Below are 6,387 nucleotides of genomic sequence, written 5' to 3'. Positions count from 1 at the left end.
CCCAGGAGGCGGAGCTTGCAGTGAGCCGAGATCGCGCCACTGCACTTCAGCCTGGGCGACAGAGCGAGACTCCGTCTCAAAAAAATAAAAAATAAAAAAATAAAAAAATAAAAGATAAATAAATAAAAATTAAAAGAGTGAAAAGACAACCCACAGAATGGGAGAAAATATTTGTAAATTATATTTCTGTTAAGGAATTAATATCCAGAATAGATAAAGAACTCCTACAACTTAGCAGCGAGAAAACAAAACAACTCAATTCAAAAAAGGAGAAAGAACTAGGGCAGACATTTCTCCAGAGAAGATACACTAATGGCCAACAAGCTTCACGAAAAAAGCCTCAGTGTCACTCGTCATTAGATAAATGCAAATTAAAACAAGATGAGATACAACTTCTTACCTATTAGGATGACTATTTGAAAAAAAACGAAAGAAGAAAGAAAAAAAAAAGCAAGTTTTGGCAAGGATATAGAGAAATTGAAATTCTCATGCATGATGGGTGAGAATGTAAATGATGCAGCCACTGTGGAAAACAGTTTGGCAGTTCCTCAAAAAGTTAGAGAATTACCATATGACTTAGCAATTTCATTCCTAGGTGTGTACCCCAAAATAATTGAAAGAAAGGACTCACATACCCATACACGGACGTTAACGGCAGCACATTCACAACAGGTAAAAGTCAGAAACAACCCAGTGTCCACTGGCAGATGAATGGATAAGCAAAATGCAATATAGTCATTCAGTGGAATATTATTCAGGCTTAGAAAGGAAGGAAATTCTGGCCGGGTGCAGTGGCTCACACCTGTAACCCCAGCACTTTGGGAGGCCCAGGTGGGCGGATCACGAGGTCAGGAGTTCAAGACCAGCCTGGCCAACATGGTAAAACCCTGCCTCTACTAAAAATAAAAAAATTAGCCGGGTGTGGTGGTGCATTCCTCTAATCCTAGCTACTCAGGAGGCTGAGGCAGGAGAATTGCTTGAACCTGGGAGGCGGGGGTTGCAGTGAGTCGAGACTGTGCCACTGCACTCCAGCCTGGGCAACAGAGCAAGACTTCATCTCAAAAAAAAAAGACTGGGCGCAGTGGCTCACGCTTGTAATCCCAGCACTTTGGGAGGCTGAGGCGGGCAGATCATGAGGTCAGGAGTTCGAGACCAGCCTGACCAACACGGTGAAACCCTGTCTCTACTAAAAATACAAAAATTAGTTGGGCGTGGTGGCAGGCGCCTGTGATCCAAGCTACTCAGGAGGCTGAGGCAGGAGAATCGCTTGAACCCTGGAGGCAGAGGTTGCAGTGAACCAAGATTGCACCACTGCACTCCAGCCTGGGCGACAGAGTGAGACTCCATCTCAAAAAAAAAAAAAAAAGGGTTTACCCCAATTAATGTACCCCAAATGCTATTGGGTAGGGACTTGCAGAAGGAATGCTAAGTGTGGGCTTTGACAAACCCAATTCCCTGCGGCAACCAGGTGTTGCTGGTTTAGGTTAGTGATTCGTGCTTACGGGTGGGGTAAAAGAAATACAGCCTTGGTTTATGAATACCTAGGCACAGAATGCACCCAGCTCGGCCCTATGGGGCAACTGTTCTCACAACCCTGTGAGTTCTTCCCAAGGAATCAGGGCCAAACAAAGGATTAAGGACCTCAAAAAAAGGGAGTTCTCACTCCAGCTCCTTCAGCAGAGTCACTGTACCTTGAAAGACCGGCACCGTTTGTGCTTCAGGGAAAACAACACTGGAAAACAACACTGGCCTCTGACAGAAGGTGGGAGTGGGAACTCTCCCCTGCACCCCTATGCTTTAGAAGGAAGGCGCTGCCCACATGCTGAGCCAGTTGCAGGAGAGCACCTAGGCCTGCTGCATTCCACCTCCTGCAGAGACACCCATGTGCTCCTGTGTTGTAGCTTGTTAAGGGAGTGTAGACTTGTCCTTCTTGTGTTGAGTAATTTTTCAGGGAGGCTGGAAGAACTAGAGGGTAAATTTCCTCTCTATTCCAGCCAGGGCTTCCAGGAGCCAGGGCCTCCACTCCAATATATGCATGCATTGTATTGTTATTTCCTATTAAATCCCATCTTTTCACCCACCACTGAGTATTACACTAGTATTGACAGTTTTAAATCCAGTTTAATATTTTATACACAGGTTCTTGTACTGGTTTCCAATTATTTTATGTAAGTCTTGAATTCCCCCTCAAAATTACAAACCTCTTGGGAACCCTGCTTTAGCACCTATGTTCCCTCCCACAACCAGTACACAGTGAACATTAGATCAGTGTCAATCACTATATGGGAATATGTAAATAACCTGGTGTAGATCTATAGTAATACTCTGCAACAGTTAAAATAATAAGGTGGATCTACATATTCTGACATGGAGAGATTTCCAATTCATATTATTTTGCCCCCCACAATTAAAGCATTCAGGCACAGTACAAAACCCTTTATGTAGCAGGAAGTAAAAGAAACAAGGGCCTGGTCCATCCATCTGTTTATTTCCTTCCTCCTACGTACCCCTAGTCACAGACATTTGTTACAATCCAATGCAGCAGAACTCAGTGATTTCCTGTATTTTCCCTTTCAAAAAGAACTGTAGTTCATGTTAAATAAATGTCTAAGTTAGCCGCCATAGGACTTGCCACAATAATAGTCACACTTATATGGGGCTGTCATTGTTCACAGTGCTTTACATGAATTAACTCATTTAACCCTCACGGTAGTCTCATAAGACACTGAGGCACAGAGAGGTGAAGTAACTTGCCCTAGGTCAGACAGCACAGCAAGGAGGTGGCAGACCCAGGATTTACGCCCAGGAGCCTGTGTCCTTAACCTCTATGCTGAAGGTGCTTTTCTTTGTTTCTACTTTTTGTGTATGCCTCAGTGATGGCACTCAGAACACTGTGTAAGAATCAACGGAAAAGAAAAAAAAAATCCCCATTCCCACCCTAACCTGTGGCTCCATTTATGGACTCGTAGGTTTGAGGTACCTATAAGGAGCTACTGATGCCTGCTGGAAACTATGTGTGGGCTGCTACTGAGAGAACATGACCATTTGCTGTGACTGTGTTAGTCAAGTGATATACATAGATCTCCCCAGCAAGTGCCTCCTGAGGACGGGTTCCAGCCCCAACCCTAGGTCATATCAAGTACAACTTCAGCGATTAAGCTGGCTAATGATGGTCCAGGTGTAACAAATCCCACCTGATTGAAAGCGGCAGGGGTAGACCTGCTAACTTTTATAGAAACATAGGTACAAAGTATAAGGTTCCTAGGATTCTGATTCTTGGCTCCTCAAAGGCCTGAGGAACAAAGATTGATGCCATCGAAAAGCAAATTAGAAGGCTTTGCCCAGGCCTAGGCCCCCGAATAGCGTGTTGGAGATGACACTGTGTTTAGTGCTGTTTCAGGTTAGGTCAGCACCCCTCCAATGTGCTGACCTACTGTCACAGCAATATATATCCCCGGTTCACGCACGGAATGTTTGCTCTCTGGCAGCCAAATGCACTTGGAACTGGCAGTAATGATCTCACAAAAGCAGGAAAGCTGAGCAGTGAGTCACATGACTACCAAGGTGTTGAGATGGAAGAATTGGGCATCACTTAATGAAAATATCTTGGCATCTCAGAATCAGAAGTTTCCAAACTTGGAGGCAGTTTCAGAGCCATCATATCCAAAGTCCTTGTGGCAACTGAAGCTTTAAAAAAAAGGTAGGCCTCAGGGCTCCTTGCCTGAGCAAAGTGAAAGTGTAGTTCTTCCAATACAATTCACTCAGATCTCCCTTTCAATGACAGCAGGGCCTTCAGTCCCAGCTACAGTCATTAATTCATCCCTGGTACTTGACTTCTATTCCTCCTTTCCTCTTAATGGTCCTGTTTTCATTTCATTTTGTTTTGTTTTTGAGACTGAGTCGTGCCCTGTCACCCAGGCTGGAGTGTAGTGGTGATATGGGCTCAACGCAATCTCAGCCTACAGGTTTCAAGTGATTCTCATGCCTCAGCATTCCAAGTAGGGCTAATTTTTGTATTTTTAGTAGAGATCCCCGTCTCTTCACTGTGTCGGCCAGGCTGGTCTTGTACTCCTGGTCTCAAGTGACCTACCCACCTCGGCCTCCCAAAGTGCTGGGATTACAGGTGTGAGCCATTGTGCTAGGCCTCATTTTTATTTTTAGTTGTTCTGTTTGTGTTTTGTTTACTCATACAGAAAAGGAGAATCATACCTCCATTCCACCACCCCACTCCAACCCCTCCACTGTGGCTCCAATACTACAGACCACTCCCAACTTCAGTCCCAGAATGAAGGAAGGCTGCAACTTAAGAGACTGGGGTTAGAAGTGATCTTCATAAATTGTTTGCCTTGCCTGTGTCTAGAGTTCTTACGGTATGGGTCCTCCAGGTGGTTTTCAGGCTTTTCTCTTATGTAACCATGTTTATGAGGTGAAATTATTTGACAATGTGCTTGTACTATTTTCAAATAATGAAAACCAGCCATTGCCCTACTAATGTCTCAGAAGAACAAAAATTCTGCCTTCTACGTGCAGACTGCTCTCTGTTTTTCAAACTACTGCTTCTCCCTTCTGGAACAGCCCTACCTTCCCACTTGGAAGGGGGCATGAGAAAGTGGCTGCACTGAGTTGCCCCTCCTGCCTCCCTTCCCTCCCTTCACCTCACCCTCTCCACCTCCTGCTTTGCAGGAGGCAGTGGGTTGATGTCCACGTTGATCTGCAGGTGGGTTCCAGTTGGAGAGTCTCTGGACAAAAGCAAAGCCTACTTTTCTCCTCAGGGTGAAAGGGGTGGGGAGAGGCCATGAGGATGGGAGGAGTGTGCCCCAAATCAAAATGCTTTTCCTGGAAGTCAGGAAAGAATTCCAGATCACTAGCTCTGATCAGACTCTTGTGCTAAAGAAACAGGCTGGGGCCGGGTGTGGTGGCTCACGCTTGTAATCCCAGCACTTTGGGAGGCCGAGGCGGGTGGATCACGAGGTCAGGAGATCGAGACCATCCTGGCTAACACGGTGAAACCCTGTCTCTACTAAAAACACAAAAAATTAGCCTGCTGTCGTGGCGGGCGCCTGTAGTCCCAGCTACTCAGGCAGGAGAATTGCTCAAACCCGGGGGGTGGAGGTTGCAGTGAGCCAAGATTGTGCCACTGCACTCCAGCCTGGGTGACAGAGCGAGACTCCGTCTCAAAAACAAAACAAAACAAAACAAAACAAAAAACAGGCTGTAAGGGAAGTCTCTTCTAATACTGCCCTGGAGCTAGGTTATTTCCTAGACTGGCTCAGAAAATATCTGTCTTTGAGGACAATGCCGCTTTAGCGTAGAATCTAGCAGAACACCGTCGTTCTACATGGTCCTGGCATGACCTCCCCTTGGGGCGTGGAGGGCCGAAAAGGGCACATAGTTTTGGTGTGACAGTCTAAGATGTGAATCCCAGTTGAGCCATTGACTAGCTGTGACCTTGAGCACATTAACTTTCCTGAACTTCAAGTTTTCTCATCTTAAGTCGGGGTTAGTAATACTTACACTGCGGCCCTAAAAAATCAGAGAGAAAAAGGAGTCTATGCAAAATGCTTGCTTCATACAAAGGGCCCAGAAGTGGTAGTTTTCTGTTTGTTTGTTTGTTTTTTGAGACAGTTTCGCTCTTGCTGCCCAGGCTGGAGTGCGATGGCGTGATCTCGGCTCACTGCAACCTCCGCCTCCCGAGTTCAAGCGATTCTTCTACCCCAGCCTCCCGACTAGCTGGGATTACAGGCGCCCGCCACCACGCCCGGCTAATTTTTGTATTTTTAGTAGAGACGGGGTTTCACCATGCTGGCTAGACTGGTCTTTAACTCCTGACCTCAGGTCCGCCTACCTCGGCCTCCCAAAGTGCTGGGATTACAGGAGTGAGCCAGGGCCCAGCACGGTGGCTCACGCCCGTAATCCCAGCACTTTGGGAGGCCGAGACGGGCGGATCACGAGGTCAGGAGATCGAGGCCATCCTGGCGAACACGGTGAAACCCCGTCTCTACTAAAAAAAACAAAACAAAACAAAACAACAACAACAAAACCCACCTCTACAACCGTGAGCCACCGCGCCCGGGGCCATTATAATTAATAACTAAGGGACGCCTAGGGAAAACTCAGCAGGAAATCAAGGGCTCTTGTGAGAAAAAAGGAACCCAAATAGCCCAGACTGGCGCTCCCCGGACCCTGCAGCTGGCGGCGCTGCCCGCGGACGGGGCGGGCTGGGGGTGCGGGGTGCGGGGAAGACGAAGGGGAAGGGGCTGCGGGGCGAGTTTTGCGTCGGGAAAAGGTGAGGGCGGCCCGGGCCTCCGGCGGGGGAAGGAAGAGGTGCAGCCACGTGACACAGCTCAGCGCCCAGCCCCGAGCGCGCCGCAGACCGGATGCGGGAAG

The 6,387-nt window shown here is 47.4% G+C and overlaps 1 protein-coding gene and 1 long non-coding RNA gene across 2 annotated transcripts in view; one reads left to right on the top strand and one right to left on the bottom strand.

Annotated features, from left to right (window-relative positions):
* NINJ2 (ninjurin 2) overlaps positions 1-6,387 on the bottom strand; it is a 99,638-nt gene that overhangs the window by 74,603 nt on the left and 18,648 nt on the right. The gene's annotated exons all lie outside the window — the stretch shown is intronic.
* The window catches only part of LOC105522579, an 18,365-nt gene that overhangs the window by 9,128 nt on the left and 2,850 nt on the right, over positions 1-6,387 (top strand). The window contains exon 4 of the long non-coding RNA XR_001003470.1: positions 4,194-4,370. This is a non-coding gene — a long non-coding RNA (uncharacterized LOC105522579). The remainder of the gene's footprint in view (positions 1-4,193; positions 4,371-6,387) is intronic.

The sequence above is a fragment of the Colobus angolensis genome, unplaced genomic scaffold (genome assembly GCF_000951035.1).
Source record: "Colobus angolensis palliatus isolate OR3802 unplaced genomic scaffold, Cang.pa_1.0 Scaffold437, whole genome shotgun sequence".
NCBI lineage: Eukaryota > Metazoa > Chordata > Mammalia > Primates > Cercopithecidae > Colobus > Colobus angolensis.
The sequence above is the reverse complement of the archived record's forward strand: the minus strand, read 5'-3'. Positions and strand labels throughout refer to the sequence as shown.